General features: G+C 37.8%; 1 long non-coding RNA gene across 1 annotated transcript in view; it reads right to left on the reverse strand.

Moving 5' to 3' along the window:
* The window catches only part of LOC118595190, a 30899-nt gene extending 14394 nt beyond the window's left edge, over positions 1 to 16505 (reverse strand). The window contains exon 1 of the long non-coding RNA XR_004946483.1: positions 16351 to 16505. This is a non-coding gene — a long non-coding RNA (uncharacterized LOC118595190). The remainder of the gene's footprint in view (positions 1 to 16350) is intronic.
* Positions 16506 to 25458: the final 8953 nt, after the last annotated feature.

Here is a 25458-nt window from a genome sequence, read left to right on the forward strand (position 1 = left end):
CTATTTTTCCTTATCTTAACTTTTCTCTCTTGGAAAAAGAGTTTGCAAAAATATCAAATTATGCTCTTCAAAGGCTGTTTGTACTTCTAATTGCTCCGCCTTCCTCTCCTATCTCTCATTCCTCAGTAATTAATAACACATATTCCTTGTACATTCAAGTGAAGGTCAGTGTGACATTTTTATACATACATGCATCGATTCTACCCTTGCCCATCCCAAGCCTTAGTAATCAGAACTTCACTTTCAGGTCAACTTTTAAAAATTACTTGTATGAGAGAGAACATACAATAGTTTTCTTTCTGTATCTGACTCACTTTGCCTAATATGCTGCCTCCTCTATGTTTTTTTCTTCCTGAAGCCAATTTAAACATCAAGACTCATGTGATATACCAAGGTGAATATCTAGCTCAAGAGTCTAAATAATGATTAAATCATTGGATGTCATAGATGTCTAAGAAGACAAATACTTGAAATTGCACAAATTTTCTCACAGGGAAACTTCATTTTCTTACTTACACAATTATATAAAAATATTTGTCTAGGTCCTTCAATGAGGCCACACCTATTCCAACAAGTTCACAACTCCAATAATGCCACTCTCTACAAGTCTATGGGGGACATTTTCTTATTTTCTTTCTTTCTTTTGTTTTTGTTTTTGTTTTTTGAGACAGGGTTTCTCTGTGTAGCTTTGCACCTTTCCTGGATCTCACGCTGTAGCACAGGCTGGCCTCGAACTCACAGAGATCCACCTGCCTCTGCCTCCCAAGTGCTGGGATTAAAGGCGTGTGCCACTGCAAGTCTGACATTTTCATTCAAAACACTTCAGTGGACTTTTCTTTAAGAGAAATTTTCAATATAAGATAAAAAGAGTCTCACATAAAACATCAAAGAAGCTGAATGCTTAGTGAGAGTATTACCATTTCTCAAGGTTCTACTCTTTGAAATTAGATGGTGTCTTTGAAAATTACAGACATGTATAGAATGCATTGTGATCATATTCATAATTCTCTCTTATCCCCTGCTGTCTTCTTTGTTCTTTCTCAGCATTTTCCCACATCATTTTTGTTGTTTTGAGACAGGGTCTCATTATGTTTGCCTAGAACTAACTATGTAGTCCTGGTCTTGTATGTATGTGCGTGAAGGTCTTATACAGGTAGTCACAGCTATATTCCTCTTAATCCCTTGTGAAATATCTAGCCTCTTTCTAGGAAATTTGGGCAATTAAAAAAAACAAGCTTTTATAATACTAATGAGCTACAGATAAACTCAGAGGCTTGTAACATGAATAATAGGTATCTCAAAGTTACCCTCTTAAAGCAGAGCATCAAAAAAATGGGTCTTGAGGCTTAAATGAAGTAAGAACAGTAAAATGTTTCATAGGCTCTGAATGATTTATATATTCCTCTCTAGAAACTATATTCATGTAACAATTACTTACCTAATATTCAAGGTTCTGAAGAACATTTTTTGATATGATTCTTAGCAAAATGACAAAACTTCTCAAACTAATATTTAGGCAAGTTTTTTTTTCTTATTTTCCCAAAACAGGAATGTGGGAAACCATTTTCTTAGTTATATTTTACACTGATGTCTGTCTGATAACCCCACAACTATCCCAAAAGTTTCTTTAAAATGATTACAGCAGGTACGATGCTGTTTTGTTTTGTTTTGTTTTGTTTTGTTTTGTTTTGTTTTGTTTTGTTTTGTTTTTGGTTCAGCCAAACAAATATCTATTGAATGCTGAATGCTTTCTCTATTCACAGTGTGAACACAGAAGTAACCCTTCCCTCCAGAATGTACAAGGTATGTTGAATTCATATGATTAGCCTAGACAATTTTTCTAGTCAGCAAACATTGAAAGACCTACCTCCTTATGCTATCACCAATCATTAAAATTAGAATAACTTTAACTGCCAGTCTTAACAGAAATAATCACCATTTGGAATACTGTATGTGTCTTTATTATAATATTTCCAGATGAGAGAACCAAAACAATGAAAACCAAGTCAGTTGCTTCATTACTAATAAAGCAACAAAGTAGAACTCATCATTTCCTCTGATTTTCTATCAATCTCAAGAGAAAAAAAAAATATGGGCAATTTAAGTAAAAGGAAATGTCAATTCTCAGTAGCATAATTATGAGAACACTGCAGATAATAAAGAGTACCCAGAAGCAACCAAGATGTATACCTTTGTGATACTCAAAGAGCTGTCACATAACTCACTTCCAACAATGATTTAAAAATAGAAGAAATATTCACCAAAAGATATAGTTTAGCTTCGAATTTCCTGACAAAATGGTGCAGATGGCACCCCAAAGAAGAGACTGGCATGGACCTGTATCTTCTCTCTGAAATGACTAATGTATCACTACAGTCCTGCCAGAACTATGTGAGGCCTGTGCCAGAGAGGATAATTTTATTATCAGACAGAGCTCCAATTCTTCCCCATTGGAGTGGGGTGTGGCCCCTCTGCAATGTAGAGCCCCCATCTAAAGACACAAACTTAACATTACAAAACACAGAATTCTGCATGTTTTTTTAAATGTTTAAGAGAAACCAAATTTATCCTGCAGTAAACAAACATTTGCCTGGTGTCTACATAAAAGTCTAGCTGTGATAAAAACTAAATGAGAGCTAAGGCTAAAGGTTTGTGCTTAGATAGCCAAAACAGAACACAAAGAAAGCTTGATATAGGTTGTGTATAAACCCATATGCTATATTCTTTCAACTACTATAAATTTGAATTTAGGAGCTACCAACAAGCATCAAACACAACTTGGTCACCTGGAGTCACTGATTTCATTCAATTCTTGAGACATTAATGAAAATTCACCTAAAAGAATAGTGCAATGTATCCACATCTATGGCATTTGAATGAAAGTCAGCATGCAGAAAGAAGATAGGTTGTGTATTACACAGTAAGCACATTTTAGCTTGATGTTAGGAGTTAGTAGGTTTGAAAATGCATGTATACACATGTATACACACATTCCATGTGTCACTAAGATACATTCTAAATCATTTATCATTAAGTGATCTTATCTGAACATGACAGAGTGTGCTTACAGAACTTAGGTGGTATAACATATTAAAGGTTCAGTGTGCTGTTTAGTTTTTTTGTCTGCCCAACACACTCTAGAGTCGTGTGCCAAGGCAGAATGTTAATTGAGACAAAGCCTTCATCACACTGGATGACAGGCGAATCTGTGGAGGTATTTTCTTGATGAGTGAATGCTGTAGGGGGACACTACCACAGATGCCACACTGTGGCAGATGGTAGTGGGCTGTTTAAGAAAGGGGGTTGAGTAAGCCATGGAGGACAAGCCAGTGAGCAGCATTCCTTTCCTGTTCCCGTCTCTGCTTCCACTGCTGCCCCGTCTTCCCTTCATGATGACTTGAAGCTACAAGAAATAAACCCTGTCCTCCACAAGTTGCTTTTCACCAGTGTTTTGATCACAACAACAGAAGCCAAAATAGGACAGGTATTGGTACCACAGTCATGGGTATTGTTGGGGCAGACCTGATGATGTTGTTTTGGGGACAATTTTGGAGCTCAGGTTGGAGTGAGCTGTTTGGTGGGAGCTTTTAAAATGGGAATTCTGAAAAAGAAAATGAAGTTTTGGCTTATGAATTTTTTAGTTAATTTAAAATTTTCATTTATTTTATATCCTGATCACAGTTTCCTCTTCCTCCTCCCCTTTCATCGCCTCACCCTGACTCCCCTCTATCCTCCACCCCATCCACTCTTCCTCCATCCATGTTTTGAAAGGGGCAGGCCTTCCATAGGCATGAACAAAGCATAGGACATCAAGTTGAGGCAGGAGCAAGCTCCTCTCCCTGCATCAAGGCTGAGCAAAGCAACCCAGCATTGGTAAAAGGTTCCCAAAAGCCAGCTCAAGCATCAGGGACAAGTTTTGGTTCCACTGCTAGGGGCTCCACAAACAGACCAAGGTACACACTGTCACACACATACAAAGGGCCTAGGTCAATCTCATAGAAGCTCCCTAGGTGTTGATCCAGAGTCCATGAGCTCCCAGGTGCCCAGGTCAGCTGTCTCTGTGGGTTCTTCAATCATAACCTTCACCCTCCCAGCCAGTACAATCCCTCTTCCCTCTCTTCAATAGGACTCCTAAACTTGACCTGGAGCTTGATTGTGGAACTCTGCAGCTGCTTCCATCAGTTACTGGATGAAGGCTCTATGATGACAATTAGGGTTTCACCAATCTGATTATTGGGGTAGGTCAGCTTAGGTACCCCCTCCACCATTGTTAGTAGTCTAATCTGTGGTTATCTTTGTGAATTCCTGGGAATGTCACTAGCACCTGGTTTCTTCCTTACCCCATAATGGCTCCCTCTATCAAGATCTTTTTATTGCTATCCCACTTTGTCTCTCCCCCAACTTGATCATCCTGTTCCCTTACATTCTCATCCCCATCCTCTCCCTTCCATTGCTTCCCTCCTCATCCCCATTTTACTCACAAAGATCTGTTTCCCCTTCCCAAGAAGATCCTTGTGTCCCTCTTAGGGTCCTCCTTGTTTCCTAGCTTCTCTGGGTCTACAGATTGTACTCTGGTTAGACTTTCCTTTACACCTAACATCCACTTATGAGTGAGTATATACCACGTTTGTCATTCTGGGTCTGGGTTACATCACACAGGATAATTTTTTATAGTTTCATCTATTTGCCTGCTAACTTTCATGATATTGTTTTTTTACACCATTGTGTAAATGTATGGCATTTTCTATATCAGTTCTTCAGTTGAGGGTCATCTAGGTTTTTTCTAGGTTCTGGCTATTATGAATAACAATGCTATGAAGATAGTTAAGCAAGAGTTCTTGTGGTAGTATGGAGTGCCCTTTGGGTATATGCCCAAGATTGGTATAGCTGGGTCTTAAGTTAGATTGATTTCCAGTTTTCTGAGAAACCGCCATATCAATTTCCAAAGTGGCTGAACAAGATTGCAGTACCACCAGTAGTGGTGCTCTTACTCCAAATCCTCTCCAGTATAAGCTGTCGTTAGTAGTGTTTGTCTTAACTCCTCTGGTAAGTGTAAGATGGTATCTCAGAGCTGTTTTCATTTGATTACCCTGATGGCTAAGGATGTTGAATAATTCCTTAAGTGTATCTCAACCATTTGAGAATTTTCTTTTGTACCCCATTTTTAATTGAATTATTTGGTATTGAATGTCTAGTTTCTTGAGTTCTCTATATATTTTGGAGATCAGTCCTCTGTCAGATGTGGGGTTGGTGAAGATCTTTTCCCATTCTGTAGGCTATTGTTTTATCTTATTTACTGTGTCCTTTGCCTTACAGAATCTTCTCAGTTTAAGGAGGCCCCATTTATTAGTTGTTGCTCTCAGTGTCTGTGCTACTGGTGTTATATTCAGGAAGTTATCTCCTGTTCCATTGCTTTCAAGGCTACTTCCCACTTTCTCTTCTATCAGGTTCAAAGTAACTGGATTTATGTTGAGGTCTTTGATCCACTTGGACATGAGTTTTGTGCATGGTGATAGATATGGATCTATTTGTAATCTTCTACCTGCCTACATCCAGTTGTCAGCACCATGTGCTGAAGATGCTATCTTTCTGTTCTTTTTCAAAAACCAGGTGATCATAGGTGTGTGAACTTATGTCAAGATCTTTGATTTGATTCCATTGACCCAATATATTATTATTACTATAACTCTATAGTAAAGATTGAAGTCAGGAATGATGATAATACCTTTAGAAGTTCCTTTATAGTACAGGGTTGTTTTAGCTATCCTGGGTTTTTTGTTTTTCCATATCAAGTTGAGTATTGTTATTTCAAGGTCTGTGAAGAATTGTATTGAGGTTTTTAATGGGGATTGCATTGAATCTGTAGATTGCTTTTGGTAAGAAGGTCATTTTTACTATGCTAATCCTACTGATCCATGAATATATGAGATCTTTCTATTTTCTGATATCTTCTCTGAATTATTTTTTCAAAGACTTAAAGTTCTTGACATATAGGTCTTTCACTTATTTAGTTAGAGTTACCCCACTATATATATATATATATATGTTAATCTTATATCCAGCCACACCACTGAAAGATGCTTATAAGCTGTAATAGTTCCCTGGTAGAATTTTTGGATTCATTTATGTATACTATCATATTATCTGAAAATATTGAAAGTTTGACTTCTTCCTTTCCAATTTGATCTCCATTTGTTGTCATATTACTCTAGCTAGAACATCGAGTACTATACTGAATAGATATGGAAAGAGTGAAGAGCCTTGTCTTAGTCCTGATTTTTGTGGAATCCTTTGAGTTTCTCTCCATTTAATTTGATGTTGTCTGTCAGCTTGCTGTAAACATTTGTAATGTTTAGGTATATTCCTTGCATCCCTGATCTTTGCAAGACATTTATCATGAAGGAGTTTTGAATTTTGTCAAAGGCCTTTTCAGCATCTAATATGATGATCATGTGTTTTTATTTTTCCTTTCAGTTTGTTTATATGTGTATTACATGGACAGATTTTTAGATATTGAACCATCCCTGCATCTCTGAGATGAAGCCTACATGGTCATGGTGGATGATTTTTTTTTTTTTTTATGTGTTCTTGGATTTGGTTTGCCAGTATTTTATTGAGTATTTTGGCATCAATATTCATGAGGGAGATTGTTCTGTAATTCTCTTTCTTTGTTGCACCTTTGCATGGTTTGGGTATCAAGGTAACAGTAGCCTCACAAAAAGACATTGGCAATGTTCCTTCTTTTTCTATTATGTGAAACAATTTGAGAAGTATTGATATTAGTTCTTCTTTGAATTTCCGGTAGAATGCTGAAACTATATGGCCCTAGGCTTTTTTGGGTTGGGAGACTTTCAATGACTGTTAGAGGTTATGTCTATTTAAAGTTTGTCTGGGTTTGATTTAACTTTGGTATGTGCTACCTATCCCTAAAAATTGGCATTTGTTTGATATTTTCCAATTTTGTGGAGTACAGGTTTTTGAAGTATGACCTAATGATTCTCTGGATTTCATCAGTGTCTCTTGTTATATCTCCCTTCTTTATTTCGTTGGTTCTTTGTATTGTTCTCTTTGTTTCTATTTTATTGATTTCAGCCCTCAATTTCATTATTTCCTGGCAGCTACTCCTCCTGGGTGAGTTTACTCCTTTTTGTTCTATAGTTTTCAGGTGTGCTGTTAAGTTGCTAGTGTGAGATTTCTCCAAATTCCTCATGTGGGCACTTAATGCTATGAACCTTCCTCAGCATTGCTTTCATAGTGTCCCATAAATTTGAGTATGTGGTGTATTCATTTCCATTGAATTCTAGGAAGTCTTTACTTTATTTCTTTATTTCTTCCTTGACCCAGTGGTAATCCAGTTGAAAGTTGTTCAGTCTCCATGAGTTTGAAGGTTTTCTGTATTTTTTGTTGTTTTTGAACTCTAACTTTAACCCATGTTGATCCGATAAGATATAGAAGTTATTCCAATTTTTTTTCTATCTGTTGAGATTTTCTTTGTTGCCAAGTATGTGGTCAACTTTAGAGAAGGTTCCATGAGGTGCTGAGAAAAAGGCATATACTTTTGTTTGGAGGAAAAATGTCCTGTAGATGTAAATTAAGTCCATTTGAGTCATAACATCTGTTAGTTCCCTTGTTTCTCTCTTAAGTTTCTGTCTGGCAGATCTGTCCATTGGTGAGAGTGGGGTCTTGAGGTCTACCGTTGTTAATGTGTGGGGCTTGATGTGTGATTTAAGCTTTAGTAATGTTTCTTTTACAAATGTATGTGCCTTTGCCTTTGGGGCATAGATGATCAGAATTGAGACTTCATCTTGATGGATTTTTCCTTTAATGAATATGAAATGTCCTTCTCCATATCTTTTGATTAATTTTAGTTTGAAGTCTATTTTGTTAGATATTAGGATAGCTACATCAATTGGCCTCTTATGTCCATTTTATTGGAAAACTTTTTCCCAACATTTTACTCAGAGGTAATGCCTGTCTTTAAAGTTGAGGTGTGTTTCTTGTATGCAGCAGAAGGATGGATCTTATTTTTCTTTCCATTCTGTTAGCCTAAGTCCTTTTTTTTTTTTTTTTTTTTTTTTGCCAATTGAGTCCATTGATATTAATGACCAGTGATTAAGTTACTGCAATTTTTTGGTTTGGGTGGTTGTGATGGTAGTGTGTGTGTGTGTGTGTGTGTGTGTGTGTGTGTGTGTGTGTTTCCCTTCTTTGGTTTTGCCAGTGTGAGATGATACACTGCCTGTGTTTTTGTGAGGACAGTTAACTTCCTTGGGTTGGAATTTTCTTTCTATACTTCTTTCTGTAGGGCTGGTTTTGTGAATAGGTATTGATAAAATCTGGTTTGTTATTAAATATGTTGTTTTATCCATCTCTGGTGATTGAAAGTTTGCTGGCCTCTGTAGTCTCTTAGTATCTGTAAAATGTCTGTTCAGGACTTTCTGGCTTTTAGGATCTCTATGGAGAAGTTGGACATAATCTGACATGTCTCTCTTTAAATGTTACTTAGCCTTTTTCTTTTGCAGCTCTTAATGGTCTTTCTTTATTCTGTATGTTTAGTGTTTTGATTATTATGTGGCAAGGCGACTTTTTTTTTTGGTCCAGTCTATTTGGTATTCGATATGCTTCTTGTACCTTCATGGGCATGTCTTTGTTTAGGTTGGAAAAGTTTTCTTCTATGATTTTGTTGAATATGTTTTCTGTGCCTTTGAGCTGAAATTCTTCAATCCCTATTCTTAGATTTGGTCTTTTATCTCTTTTTTAAAATTTATTATATTTGTGTTTTAATTTTACACATCAGCCATGGGTTCCCCTGTCCTCCCCCTTCCCGCCCCCACCCCCACCTTCCTCCCAGCCCCTCCCCTCCATTCCCATCTCCTCCAGGGTCAAGACTCCCCTGGGGATTCATTTAAACCTGGTGGATTCAGTACAGGCAGGTCCAGTCCCCTCCTTCCAGGCTGAGCAAAGTGTCTCTGTGTAAGCCCAAGGTTCCAAACAGCCAGCTCATGCACTAGAACAGGTCCTGGTCCCACAGCCTGGGTGCCTTCCAAACAGTTCAAGTTATTCAATTGTCTCACTTATCCAGAGGGCCTGATCCAACTGGGGCTCCACAGCCTTTGGTTCATAATTCATGTGTTTCCTTTTGTTTGGCTATTTGTCCCTGTGTTTTTCTGATCTTGGGCTCAACAATTCACATTCTTTCAGTCCCTCCTCTTTCTCGACAATTGGACTCCTGGTCTTTTTATAGTATCCCAGATTTCCTGGATATTATGTGTTATGACTTTGTTGGTTTTAATGTTTTCTTTGACTGATGAATCTATTTCCTCTGTTGTATCTTCAACACCAGAGATTTTCTCTTCCACCACTTGCAATCTGTTGATGATGCTTGCATCTGCAGTTCCTGTTTGTTTACCCAGATTTTCATTTCCAGAATTCCCTCAGTCTGTGTCTTCTTTATCTCTTATATTGCTATTTTCATGTCTTGAGCTGTTTCCTTCACCTGTTTGACTGTTTTTCATTGACTTTCTTTAAGGGGTTTATTGATTTCTTCCCATTTTTGTTTGTCTTTTCCTCAGTATCTTTAAGGGAATTTTTCATTTTTTCTTTAAGAGCCTTTATCATTTTTATAAAGTTTTTAAGGCTCATTTTCTTGTGCTTCAGCTGTGTTAGAAGGTTCAGATCTTGCTGATATAGGATTACTGTGTTCTGTGGTGCCATATTGCCCTTTCTGATGTTCAATATGTTCTTATATTCTTGTTTGTATGTCTAGGTTTAGGATGATTATAAGTATGGTTGTTGATTCTTGGGTTGTCTTCATTGGATGGGTGTTTTGTTCCTTTATTATTTGTTTCCTTTATAGTCTTCTGTCTTGAGTGACCAAGATTTCTGATGATTGGCAGGTCTTCAGGTCCAGTAGGGTTGTCTCAGCTGAGGTTTATGTGGGTTTGGGTATAACATTAATCTTTAAAGTCACATTAATAATAATAAAAAACATAGAATGAGATATTGGGGTGAATGTTGGATGATCAGAGAGACAGAACAACCACATCTAACCTCACCTCACCAACTTCTCAGCCAATCCTGTTTCCTCAAACTGGAAGTCTCCAAGTCCTTATTTGAATGGATCTCAGCTGAACTGCTGCTAAAAGCATAAAAGCTTCTAGTTCCTGGTCCTCGTGCCTTATATACCTTTCTGCTTCCTGCCATCACTTCCTGGGATTAAAGACATGTGTCTTTCCCAAGCAGGACATGAGATTTCAAGTCCTTGGATTAAAGGTGTGTGCCATCATGTCTGACTCTGTTTCCAGTGTGGCCTTAAAGTCACAGAGATCCAGATGGTTCTCTGCCTGCCCAGTGACAGGATTAAAGGTGTGTGTGTGCCACAATTTTTCTGGGCTCTATGTCTATCTAGTAGCTGTTCTGTTCTCTGATCCCAGATAAGTTTATTAGGGTGCACAATATATTGGGAGACACAGTATCATCACAGTTTGGGTGCCTAGATCCAGGATATTCTCCTGCTCTTCTGACTAATGTGGAGTCTGTTCTTCCAACTGGTATGTGTTGTACCTGTGCTTATGGAGTCTGCTGGAGTTCCAGGGAAGAGCTGGCCACGGAGAAGATCATGAGGTTAGTGGGGCTGGGCAGAAGCATGAGTCTTGGGGGAACAGAATCCAGTGGTTGCTGGTCATTGGTGGTGGTGTATCCTGGAGGCAGATTGCTCACATGCTAGCTGGCTGCTTGGAACTGCCTGTAAGACAAATTGCTAAATGGTCTTATTAATAAAAACCCCAGAGCCAGATATTGGGGTAAAAACTGAGAGATGAGAGAAATAGGACATGCCACAGCCAACCTCACCTCACCGACTCCTCAGTCTCCAAAGTGACCTACTTCCTGTCTACCCATGCCTTTCTGTCCTGCCGTCTTACTTTCTCTCTCCTTCCAGCTATATATCTTCCTGTCTGTCTCTACAGACCTCAAGACCTCCATGGCTAGTACTGGAATGAAAGGAATGTGTAACCACAAATGGCTCTGTTCCCAGTGTGGCCTTGAACTCACAGAGGTCAGGATGGATCTCTGCTTCCTGAATGCCAGGATTAAAGGCATGTGCTACCATTACCTGACTTCTATGTTTACTATAGTGGCTAGCTTTATTGGGGTACACTGTAGTTGGAAGATTTCCTGTGTGCCCCTCCCCCACCCACCGGCTTGCAATTGGACGAATCTCTCCCACCCAGCACTGCAGCTACTGAGAACCAAATAAACATACAGAGGTTTAATATTATTTATAACTGGTCAGCCATTAGCTCAGGCTTATTACTGACTAGCTCTTACAATTAAATTAACCCATAATTATTATCCATGTTTAGCCACATGGCTTGGTACCTTTTCTCAGTTTTGCATTGTCATGTTACTTCCTCTGTGTCTGGCTGGCAACTCCTGACTCAGCCTTCCTCTTCTTAGAATTCTCCTCTCTGCTTGTCCTGCCTACACTTCCTGCCTGGCTACTGGCCAATCAGAATTTTATTTATCCACAAGTCAGAGCAACACATATTCACAGCATACAGAATGTCCCACAGCAGTATACAGATAAAATATCACCACAACTGCCAGCCTATGAATTTTTTGGAAGGAAGCTAATTGACATGCCAACATGGATGGGAGAACTCTCACAAAGTAGCACCCTTGATAAAAAGCTACAGATAATTAATGACTGCTAGCAGAAGTAGAATTAGTTTTTCCCAAAGATGAGCTCCCTAATTAGTTATCCAATATAAAATTTTCACCCCTAAAACATATACATAAATACTAAATGGACTCAGCAGGTTGTATTTATATATCAATTCATATATATATAACAACAATAAAAAGGAGCCATTAATTTTTGAATAAGGAGAATATGGAAGAAGTTGGAGAGAAGAAAGGAAGGGTGACATAATATAAATATAGTCCACTTTTATGAATTTTTTAATGTATAGAAGGAGAGAGAAGATCTGGGTATAAGCATTCATTGCTAACTATAGAATCATTCCTCACTAAGCATGTATTGTTATTAGATGTCTCAAGCTCTTGATGCCAGAATAGACAGTAACCTTGAGCTGTAAGCCAAACCAAATCTTCCTTCCTTAAAAACAGACAAGGTAAAGTACATTGGTGACTAAGAGAAATCAACTTCATCAGCTTATAAAAAGCACTGTATGTAGAATTGAGTAAGAGCAATCAGAAATCCATTTCAACTTTGACATGAGACATCTGAACAGAATTAAGGAGTATAATATAAATCTATTCATCCTCTATATAATAAAATACTTACCAGCATAAATGAGGCAAAAATCTTATGGGACGTATATCTTCAGAGACATTACCCAGAAGCTGTGGCCCAGAAGTAGCCAGGGCTTCAGTTTAAGCATAAAATCTCCTATGTGGTACTGATTTTCAAGGTGTGAAGGGGTTCAAAGAAAGCAGCTTGGATTTGACACCATTCAGATCCCTGAAGTGACTCCAGGAGGCCATTGCTAAAGGTATAGCCTTAGATGTAGTGGAAACTCTGGCATATTGGGGTGGCTGGAAGTGTGGAATGACCAATAAGAACAGCAACAAGCATGGACTGGAGCTGGCCTGAGCCTACAAGATAAAATGTGTATGCTGTGGCTGACAAAACCAGAGAGAGGGAGTTGCCCAAGCCCTTTGGAGCTCAGGAGATCATGAATGAGTCCAAGACATCAGACCTATTTACGGTTTTGGATTTCAGTTTTGCTTTGATCTGATTATAACTGTGCCCTGGTTCTTCCCTTTCACAATACAAGAAAGTACATAGCCTTTTTTTTTTAGCCCACAGTTGAAGGAGTTTTGGGGTTTTCCTTCTCATTGTTGATTTACCCTGATATTCAATGGCTTATTTCAGGTTTGTAGGTTGTGAATAATAGGTTTGATCACTGTTATACATATATCCCTGTACCAGTCATGCTTGCTAGTTAATTGTCAACTTGACTAGCAACAGTCATCTGAGAGGAGAAAACTGAATTGAGAAAATGCCTCCATAAGATTGGACTAAAAACAGGCCTGCAGGGTATTTTCTTAATTAATGCTTGATGAGGGATGACCCAGGCCTCTATGAGTGGTGCAAGTTCTGGACTAGGAGCCCTGGATTGTATAAGTAAGCAAGCTAAACAAGCTAAGCAAGCCATGAGGAGCAAGCAGTAAGAAACACTCCTCTATTTATAATGGCTAGACATTGGAAATGACATAGATGTCTCTCAACAGAAGAATGGACAAAGAAAATGTGGTACATTTATACAGTGGAGTATTACTCAGCTGTCAAAAAATGACATCATGAAATTTTTTGGCACATGGATGAAATTAGAAAAATAACCTTGACTGAGGTAACTCAGAAACAGAAAAATAAATAAGATATATAATTGTTTATATGTGTGTATTAGTCATTAAATGATAGTTAGACTACAATTGGTAGACCCTGAGAGGTTAGGTATAGAGGAAATGACTAGGGGAGAAACATCATTCCCATGGGAGGGGAAAATAGAATAGATTTTATGAATGGACTCAAGGCAGGGGCGAGGATGGAAATGGAAGGATAAGTAGGGGAAAGGAGGAGAGATGGGGTTGAGAAAAAGAATGCTGAGATAGTTGAGCAGAATTTGAGGGAGGCTATAGAAACATAATGCAATGAAAACTTCCTAAAATATATCAAGATGATCCTAATGAAGTCTCAAATAATGGGAGAGAGGGATACCCACCTGGCCATCTCTTGTCACCAAATAAAGCTTTCAATACAGAGACTGAGTTATATCTAATTGAGTTGTTGGCCAAAAGGGTCTCATGGAAATCTCCAAATAAACCAGATTGTTGCCAAGACATTTAGTTGCTCTCCACAAATTGACAGCAAGTTCCATTGTTGAAGACAATATCCATGGAACTCATTGAACATGGAGAAGTAGAGCTGGTGCCTACATAGAACCTTCCTATGTCTACAACCAATGTCTTTTGTACATGAAGATACTCTGTAGGCTACCAAAAGAGAAACATAAACACCAACTTGGACACAAAACCTTTGACCATTGCCAAGATATGCTAGGGCAATAGTGGCACAAAGCTTATGGGAGTAAACAGCTAATGTCTGATTTGATTTAAGATCTACTCCCCAACATAGAACTCATACCAGACACTAATTGGGTAAACAAGAACCAGACACTAGATAGCCCAGAGACCTCGGATAAAACCCAATACTACTGGCCTATTGATGGCTCCCTTTTCTGTTAACTGTTACTATATGCATAAATGTATATGCATATATATCCTTAAATATAACCTACTTGGTCTGTATAATGTCTATGTATGTTTTCAGAGCTGACCACTTGGCATTTGGGAACCTATTGATGTGCTCTTCCCTGGGGAAGACCACCTCTCCTGCTCCCAGTTTTCCTCAGTTGCCTGTGATTCTCTATATAGGGTTGAGACCTCATGAGCTTTTCTACTTTGGCATGGGCATTGGTGTAGTCTCATTTGGGCAGTCATCTAAATCTTTTATAGAGTTTAATTTCCAGTATATAAGACCCTGCATCCATTACAGCAAGCCATATATTTGAAAAAAAAAATACTATTGTGAGAAAATTACATGTATCTTGAGAAAATGGAGCATACACTTCAAAGATGCATGTGGGTGATGTCAGTGGAAGTGCTGTTAGTGACCATATTCTTTGAGCAGTAGGCAATTTTTTTTTGTTTTATTGCTGAACATATAGCTTAGACCTATAATATCCACATCTCTGAAAAGTATAGATAATTCTATCACAACATAAACCTTTATGCATAACAAGAGATCCTTACCAATGTAAACCAACAATATCATGTTTACATCTTTACTTAAAATAATCTTGCTGTGTGTTAATTATTTGTTCACAATTTCACTTAATTTGTATTGCCATGACTGAATCACACATTTTTGATAATTTTTATCATATCTAGAATATCATATTCTACAGCAATTAGCTTAGTCGCAACACCTATCAGATGCTTTAGAAATAATTTGTGACAAAATAAATATTTTAAAATAGTGTTTCCTGTATTTTTAAGTAATTTCCATAAAAACAAAAATGCAGCAGTAATAAAGAGTAAAAGGGAATAACAGAACATGAAGGGTTGAATTAGGCAGGGTATGGTAAAGCAGAGGGGCTATGAGAAGAAACAACTAACTCTAAGACATTTTTAAAAGTCATATGGAAACCTACTACTGTATAAGCTTTCTAAATCCCCCCAACACACACACACACACATGCACACATGCACACAGGCATGCACACAGGCATGCACGCACGCACACGCACACACACACACACAAACTGAAAAGGAGTTATCCTATACAGGATGACAATACACCTATTAGACACCTCTAAACTGCTAACCAATAAACAGTCCAGTGTCAGGAACGGATATCTTATTTTGCCATTGTTGACCAGTGGAGGCTCATAGACCTAAATTATTGCATGCTTTTATTTACCCTACAGAAATTGTCAGTAATACCCTATTACTGGAGACATCACATTCTTGAGTCCTAGAACATTGAGAAATAAGGCTGAAACTGATCCAGAACCTTTCTCCCTACTAGATAGCTTTCATAGAAATAGAAGGTGCTAGCAATACTACAAGAGGAGAAATATAATTATCAGTTTTACCCAGCTGTCAACTTTATGAACTACAATAACAACTAGCCTGGGAAGACAGGACTGTTGTTGCTATAGTGGCCTGGGCATTATGAAAGTAACTAACTACTCTGATTAAAGTCACTTAACAACATGAAATCTATACCTAACTCTGTTACAGGGGCCAATGGACAGACAGCTCATAGGCCTTTAGGGGACAACCTATTGCTTGTACTCTGTTAATAAGACATAGTATGAAATCAAATCCTGACTTCTTATTTTACCCATTCATTAATGCACTTCCTAACTTTCGCCAGAGAAGTTTCTACCTGTAGTAGATGGTAACTATCACACTTTTCTTTTGTTGCTATGATAAAAGGCTGGCCCCAAATAACTTTTGGGAGAAAATTGTTTGAGTTACAGATTTCAATCAGTTATCAAGAGAAGCCCAGTCAGGAACTAAACATAGACCATAGAGAAATTTTGCTTAGTGTCTTGATACCCATAACTTGCTTAGTATGACTTCTTATATAACCCAGGTGTGGTGGTGATGTGAACAGTGGGGTGGGTCCTCCTACATCACTCATCAATCAAGAAAATGCCCCACAAATGTGCCCACAGGACAACCTGAAGAAGCAGTTCCTCACTAAGATTCTCTCTTCCCAGTTATTTCTAGGTCTGTTTCAAGTGGAGAAATACTCACCAGAATGACGATTTAACAAAGATATCCACAGCTAACAAGGGTTCAGAGCAAAAGAAACTGCATGATGCTCAGCTAGGGACAGGACATCTATATCAGAACTTGATCTTCCCAAGGCACAGGGACTGATGTGAAGGAGGTGTTGGAAGATTTTCAGAGCCAGAGGTAGCTGAAAACACAAGGAAACAGTGTTTTCATATTCCACTGAGAAGTTACACGTATTCTCTCACAGTAGTCATGATGGTGTGCATAAGAGCAGGGCAAGCTGAACCCAGACAACATTTCACCATGGAAAGGGAAACTGGGTGAAGCTTCACCACTGACTGAAGAGTTATTGGCAACTGATATGTGCTGGGAGAGGGAAATTCAGTTTTCTTAAGGGTATTGCCCCTGGTAGGTCAACAAAACTCCAGTATGCTCACAGACCCAAGTGTATATGGCAGCACAAATTGGACTGCATGTGTTTAAAACAAAAACAAAAACCACACATGGACTCCAGTTTAGTTTGATATGGAAGGCAGATTTGGAAGGAGTTTGGAAAAGGGATATCTTTTGAGCTTTCCTGTTGTGGTTACAGATGTGTTTGAGTTCAGAGAAGTGGAGAGAGATATTATAGAATCAATTTATGAGAAAAGACACAGTGGTTAAAGATATGCACTCCAGAGGCTAAAGGGGTGGTGAACTGCTTAATAGTGAGTACTGCTCATACAGAGGACCAGAGCTCCCTTCCCAGCACCTACATTGGGCAGCTCATCACTCAACTGCCTATATCTCCAGTTCTGGGAGTAAATACCTTCTCTCATGGCCTCTGCAGGCAACTGCACTCACATATACACATGCCACCACACAAACACATACACATAATTTAATATTTTTATCTTAAAAAATCACATGCCTTTCAGACTCATAGTTCCTGATATCAATCCCAGTTTCACTTACCTTGTATTTGCTCATCTGTCAAATGCTTCATTGTCATAACTTAATGATAATATTTTCACATATGATTAGCAATGAGTGTAAGAATCACTTGAATATATAATGGCTTATATAATAACTTTATTGTTGAATGAAATAATAAGTAAATAAATACATTAACAATAGTATAAAAAAGCATAAATAGTGTCTATAAATAGTCATGGGTAGGAGTAAGAAAAGCAGAAGTTGTGAATGGTAAGGCAAACAATTATCACCACATTACAAATACACAATATTACCCAGAATTGTACCCAGTGGTACTGTTACATGTCAGCCCCCATTTAGAAAATGTAGTTCTTGCTGTTTCTAACAAATTCTTACCATTCAGGTTGATGCTTCATCAGCTTAACACTTAATATAGGTGGTTCACAGGCTTTCGGGAAATTTAAGGTAATTTATGATTTCATCTTTCTCAAGTAATTTTCAATCAAGTAAAGTTATCCAACAAGACTGGGAGTTGTGCATGGAAACATTTTATTTTAAGGTTTCATTAGCATGCATAAATTCACATGCCCTCCCCATCTCTATCCGTTTTTTTGCAAGTAATTGTACAAAATGACTCAACATATGTGTATACCTGTTTTTAGGTTAGTAAATGGGACAGGGGATTGTAAGTGTTTAAATGGGAAATAATTAGCTGTTGCAATTTAATTTCTAATAATGAACTCAAGTCTCCTCCCAAAATAAATAACATAGTCTGTAGAAGGCATGAAAAACCAAGTTGGTGACATGTAGCTGAAGTTTTCCTAGTCCTGCCTGGCCCACAGTCAGGACAAATCTCTCTCACTTGCCAGTCCTGTAGCCAAGTAAACACACAGAGACTTATTTTACTTATAAACTGCATGGCCATTGTAGGCTTCTTGCTACCTAGTTCTTATATTCTTAAATTAACCCATTTCTATAAATCTATATCTTGCCTCATGGTGGTGGCTGGCAGCATTTAAAAATTTAGACTTTCTGGACAGTGAGACATGTCTGCTCCTGGAAGCACCAATTTACTTAGAGAGGAGGATGGGCATTGAAGACACTCTATATGGAGTCTTTTTCTTGCCAAATTAGCCATTTGGGCAAGAAACTGTTCTTGGTCGACTGAACATGCAGGAGCCATAGAAAGGTGACCACTAAACTTTGCTTGGCAAAATGGTCCTTCAGGTTCCTGCTTTGCCAAGGAGATTGCCAGACATTCTACAGGACACTGAGAAAAGTGACTGAGAGACGCTAGGCCTGTGGGATGAAGACAGATGCCTCAAGTTTACAGAGGAACTTTGGATGACTATCCAGGCAGCCAGTTGTCTCTGTCAACTCTTGCAAGACTCCCAAAAGTTGCTGCTTCCTTCTTCCATTTCTCAGGTAATATTATATCCTTCTGAGGTCTTTGATGTAGTTGAAGACTAGATAGTTATAATTTCCTTAGTCATTATAAAAGATAAGTTAGATATGAAACCTTAAACTCACAATTATAGGAGAGATAAAATATCTTCTTTAATTTTGCCAAATATAAATAGACTAGATATTGTAACTGTAATTCTTGCTTGATAATTGTTTCATTATATGTAATTTTACTATTGTTAAGTTAAAAACCTTCCTTTTTGAAAAAAATGAAAGGGCAAGTGCTATAGATGTCTTTCTGTATGCTGTGAAAAATGTGTTGCTATGATTGATTGATAAATAAAAAACTGATTGGCCAGTAGCTAGGCAGGAAATATAGGAGAGGCAGGACAAGCAGAGAGAAGAATTCTGGGAAGTAGATGAGTGAGGAGATGCTGCCAGCCTCTGCCATGAGAAGCAGATGTTAATATATGTTAATATAACATGCCACGTGTCAACTTATAGATTAATAGAAATGGGTTAATTTAAGATATAAGAACTAGATAGCAAGAAGCCTGAGCCATTAACCCAAACAGTTTAAATAATATAAGCGTCTGTGTGGTTTTGTGAGTGGCTACCGGACCAGGCAGTATTGGAGATAACTCCAGCTACAGTGACAGAAAAAGCATGGTGTCATCCAAAGTAGAACACTTTGCAGGGCCTTTATTCATGACTAATGGGAAAATCAGTTTTATTTTATTCATTTTACATCAGTTTCTTCATTCACAAAATAGAGATAATAATTAAGTATATGCATAAGAGCAAAAGTTTAAATAAATCTCTTATTCACTTCCCATCTACTAAGCTTCTATAAGGCACCTGGTTCAAGTTTTGCTTGTGAACTAAGCTATCTTTGGAGACCTCACATAGGCAAGGATAGAAGAAAGCACACTCTGTAATTATAGTGGATGGCATGGATGATGCTACCTGCTGATGCATCCACTTTTACATATGACCATTCTCAGGCTTAGTGCAAATGTACCACTTCCTGTGCAAGGGGCATCTGTTGCATACATGAGACTTTAATTTGGAGACTCTGACAGAGGCAAGCTTATAGTACCTGTTTCCAGATTCATTGTCCTATTATGTTTGCTCGGAGATAGGTTATTCTATTTATTTTCAAGCAATGTTCTGGCATCTATCTAATCTATCTATCATCTATCTATCTATCTATCTATCTATCATCTACCTATCAACTATCTACCATATTCTATTTACCTATGTAGCATCTGTCTGATCTCTACAGGATGCATGGTTTTGTTAAAGTATTTAGGGACCTATAAAATTAATAAGGACTGGTGTGATCTCTATATTGTCTCTTTTTCTACCTCTAAAACTCCAAAACCAGTACAGAGTCTGTTAAATTATGTCACTGAAGTGGCAGGCTGTTATATACCAGCCTATAAATTCTACAGAGCTATTTCCTGGCCTTTGCTAAACTTCATATTGGGTATTTTTCATGTTGTCCACTATTATAATAAGATGGTAATCCCAAAAGTGGAATATGCTGTATTTGGAACTCCCTTATCCCTGAAAAAAAGTCCACTATGTGTGTCTCTTCCAAGTATGTTATAAAGGATGCAAGATTCATGTTTTTGCTGTTGTTGTTGCTGTTGTTGCTTTGCAGGGGATATCTCAGGACATTTCTACCATAAATTTTACAGAAGACACTGGTCCTTGAAATTTTATACAGTTTGTCTTTTTACCTAAGAGGTCATATATCTGAGGACTACAGTGCACTGGTCACACCTTGCTTACCTTGTACATTCAAAATAATGTCATTGTTGTAACGGATTTTTGTGACTTTGTTTGGGGGGGGGGCACATAAAGTTCAGATATCTTTAGATTGAATTGTGAATGAGGAAGCAGTTAACCTATCCCAGATTCAGAAATGTTAAAATTATTATTTTCCCAAACAATATAAACTGTTTTTGTTTCAGAATAATATATATATATATATAAGATGTTTTGATCAAATCCACTCACAACTCCCTCCCTTCCAACTCCTTCTACCACCCATAATACTTCTCCATCCCATTCATGTATACATCTCTTAACACTGAGTTCATTCAATGCTTCTGGAACCATCTGTGGCTGCAGGCCCATTCACTGGAAGAAAAGTGAGTCATTTATCAGTGGCTGTTTCACTGAAGAAAATGAACTCTCCCTTCCCTAGTGCCTATCAACTGCCAATATCTCTTCACCTGTGGATAGGAAACTTTGGGATGCTCCCACATTCATGCTCTAAATGCAGCCAGCTTAATCATGGAAAGGTCTTATACATGTAGCCATGGCTCCTGAATGTTCTTTCAAGTAACCACCATGTCCTATTCAGAAAACACTTTTGCAGACGTGCTCCCCAACCTCTGGCTCTTAGAATCTTTCTGCTCCCATCTCCAATGGTTCCTGAGCCTTAAGATGAGAGGGTGTGGTGTTGATGTTTCATGTAGAATTTCTCCCTAATATAAGCTTTAAAAAATATATAAGCTATTTTTAATTTGCTTTTCCAAGTGGAATTGAGATGAATGCATTTTGACAAATTACTGGCTATATGCCTCAGCAGTATTCTCTAGCAATGATACAATTTAAGCCAGAACAGCCAGGACCTAAACCAACTATGCAGTAGTCTATAACCATTCTTCAGGAAGGGGTTTCTCTGGGAGAAAATTATAAAAGTAATCAGAAGTTTGTTAAGAACAATCATCACTGAACTTCTCTGGTCCTTAATAGTGGCAATAATCACTCTCCAACCAGCATAATGACAGCTTCTATTCAACACGGTGTAGACTCATTGTTCCACCTGCCAAAAGCATTACTTACCACCTCAGTGTCTTAGTTAGGGCTTCTATTGCTGTAATTAAATACCATGACCAAAAGCAAGATGGGGAGGGATGAGTTTATTTGACTTACACTTCCACATCATAATCTATCACTGAAGGAAGTCAGGGCAGGAGCCCAAGTGGGGCAGGAACCTGGAGGCAGGAGCTGATGCAGAGTCTATGCTGGGGCATTATTTGCTCAGTTTGCTTCCTTATAGAAGCAGAACCACCAGCCTAGGGGTTATCTCACCCACTATGGGCTGAGCCCTCCTATATCAATCCCTAAGTGAGAAATTTCCCCACAGGCTTGACCACAGCATGATCTTATAAAACCACTGTCTCTATCAAGGTTTCCTTTGTCCATCCTGCCAGTGGACTTCCTAGAGACCTGGCTCTTACTCCATAGTGTGGCCCTAGGACCTCAGATACTACAGATTCACTGATTTTTCTGGTCGAATGAATTTCTCTGGTGGGTGTTTTGTCCTTACATAGGTCTGAAAAAAAAATCCAACAGCCCATGAAGACATAGCCCTAAGAAGAAGATTAGAGGGGGGGGAATAGAGATGTTTTTCTTATACTGAATTGATATAAGCAATGCTCAGAGTTTGATGCCCTATTTATTCATTTACAAAGTGCAATATCTAATGGCATGATTCATCTATCCCACACCAACTAGCTGTTCTTTCAGTGAGTATAGCATGAATACACAAATACAGTCATAGAAAATGTATTATGAAGTGTTTGCAATAGAAAATAACTAGAAGTACTTAAGTATTCTTACAAAGGAAAATTATTAGGATGTAGCACATGAAAATACATAAAGCTGAAAGAAATCATTTGTGATAAATAAAATACTTATTAAGAAATTACCCTTGACCATGACTGTGTCAAGAGCTAGAGAGAGAAGATAAAAAGTTGATATGGCCTCTTTTTGTTTAGAGCCTATCTTCCAGATAATGCAATAGATAATTACCAAACAAATTCTGCCGCATGATGATGAAGGGGAAAACTGAATTCTGTGATAGAGGAAGATAAATGGGGCTTGAGCAAGGAATGGAGGGAAACCTTAACATACAAATAAGTGGGGTTTGTAGAGAAAACATCTGAGATAGTAAATTGAAACATAAGTAGTAGCAAAAAAAAGGGACAGAATTTCAAAAAATAAAAGTAGAGCAGTGTTTCAGACAGTAGAAACAACAATCAATAAACTAGGGCAAGATATGAAAGAGGTTGTCACATCTCCTCAGGTAAGTTCAAGATCCAGGTTATTAGAAGAGAGAAGATCTTATGAGGAAGAAATACTGTCCCTGATTTCAAGTAAGCAAGTAAACAAGATAGGTAGCTGTGGAGGCAGGCTTTGAGCTTGGCAAGGATGTAAGGTGATTAGTTGCAAACAGTCATTTTATATTTTTTCTATTGCAACTTATAGGAGAGGGGAAGACAGACTGGGTGGAATACAAGAGTGATTTTTTTTATAGGTTATGAGTGCTACAGTCCTGAATCTTATCTCTCAGGACTTTAATTTTTATTATGGAAAATCATTTTCTCAAAAGGTAGAAAAGAGAATCTATTAAAAATGTAAAGCAGGCTGTTCAATGAAGGGTTGTAAGTCCTCAGATAATTATATATTGTGCAGACATGCATATTAATTCTCTCCTTGTAATTAATATATTTCATTCTCTTTATTTGCCTTTCACTTGGCAAAAACTGCAGTTTTAACATATGCAGAAAAACTGTGGATTTGACAAATACAAACAATTAAAAACATAATGAGATTTAAATAAGGATATATGTATTATAAGCAACCATGTAAATCATACTTAATGGGACTGCATTAGAATTATGGAAACAACTAAAGTTGCAAATGCAATATGATTTATTTCAACATTATTTACAAATGAAACAAACAGAAATGAATGTCTTCCTAAAATAACATTAGAAATGTTACCTTTTAAAATGTTTCAGTTTTAAAACATATGGGCAGGTAGGAATTTTTAAATAGAAAGCAGAAGTCTGTACTGTCTTAACATAGATACAATACTATGTCAGGTTTGAGTCAAAATGTCTATAGAAAACCTGAAACTGGTTCAGTATTTTTCAATGTTTGATTTCCAAATACCATATAGCATAAGAGCCAACAATGATTTGTATTTTTAATGTTTGCTTCTTCAATTTCTACATATAGGAATGACTCGGCCCTCAAGGGACTAGTCCAACTTATTACAAAATAGGAAGAAAATAATCATAGATGGAAACAAACAAAACACTTTAAACAAGAAAGCTGAGTGGACACATCATCAGATTCCTTTAAATTATCTATTTTATACCAACTGGTAAAACATACCATCAGCCTGTGATAGTTTTTGCCAGATAGGCACAAATCTAAACTTGTCTGGCAAGAGGGAATCTCAACAGATTGGCCTATAGGCAGATCTACTGGGTATTGTTTTGATTAATGATTGAAGGGGTAAAGCACAGGCCATGAGGGTAGTGCCATTCCTGGGTGGATTGTCCTGGGTTGTATAAGAAAGCAGACTGAGCATATCATGGGGAGCAAGCCAGTAAGTAGTATTCCTCCATGGTCTCTGTTTTAGTTCTTGACTCCAGACTCCTGCCATGAGTTCTTGCCTGACTTCTCTAATTGATGAATTATGATGGAGAACTATAAGCTAAATAAACATTTTCTTCCTCAACTTGCTCTTGGTCATGGCCTTTTTCACAGCAATAGAAACCAAATTAGGACACTACAAAAATCCTATTTGGATGCCGGGAGAAATCCCCAAGCAGCTTTGAAGGAAGTGATCTTTTTGCCTCTGCTGAAGAAAAATATTGACAGTCAAATTTCAAATTATAGTTGAAACTATTACAAGGAAAAACTTTCAAAAATTATTATTTATCAAAAGGCTGGATTCTAAGCAACAACATGTACTGAGTGAACATTAAATTTTGGTAGTATTAATACATTACAGAATCACATAAAATATCTTAGAGACAAAGATGCCAAGTCACCAAACATAAATGTACATCAGTGATTTTAGATTCTATGCTCTTCACTATATTGAGAAGACAAGGGTCTTGTTCATTGTAGAGAAAAGCTTAGGGTCAGACTTGTGAAAGAACAGAAAGGACTGGATACTTGTGATACCACTTTATATAGTATTGTAGGTTGGGGGTGAGTCTATTGAAAGCTGTGCAATAGCTGCATATGACTGACATAATAGCTAAGATTTAAGAAAAATCTACTTAGATTGTTAAAATGACACCAGGAGTAGTTCAAATGCCACTGAGTGGGAAGGAAAAGCAAAGTCTATCCAGGTCTAAACTACCGTGGTTTGATTGAGAATATTCTCCCATAGGCTCAGTTATTGGAACACTTGATCCTAGTTGGTGACACCGTTTGAGGATATTTGGGATGTACCAGTTTGCTGGAGAAGGTATGTTACTTGGGGTGGTATTTGAAATAAAAACCCTTGCCTGCTTCCTGTTTGCTCTCTGCTGTGTGCTTGTGTTTGAAGACGTGAGCTCTCAGTGTCCCACTTCTGCCATCGTACCTGAAAATACTGCAGTGTCTCTCTGCCAAGTTATCACTCTAAAACTGAGAGCTCAAGTAAATCCTTCCTTCTATAAGTTACCTTTATTATGAAAATTAGAAGTAACTAATACAAAAGGTAATAAATCTTCAATCCATAGAAGAGTTGAATGAGTCACGTATCTGTAGTACCCACAATGAATGAAGTCAGCTGATGCTATTGTGACTTAATTCCTGAGATATCCTGGAAGTCTGACATATTTAATGACCAACCCAAAGACCTGAACTATACAATAGCCATCCTGAACTCTCCAGTAGTCATAATCTATTTGCCATTCCTCAAATATAGGACTTTAAACTTGCCACAAGCCACAACGCACATGTGGCTTCTGTGCTTGACATGTGGGCTGATGTCACCAG

Source organism: Onychomys torridus, chromosome 14, assembly GCF_903995425.1.
Source record: "Onychomys torridus chromosome 14, mOncTor1.1, whole genome shotgun sequence".
Lineage (NCBI taxonomy): Eukaryota > Metazoa > Chordata > Mammalia > Rodentia > Cricetidae > Onychomys > Onychomys torridus.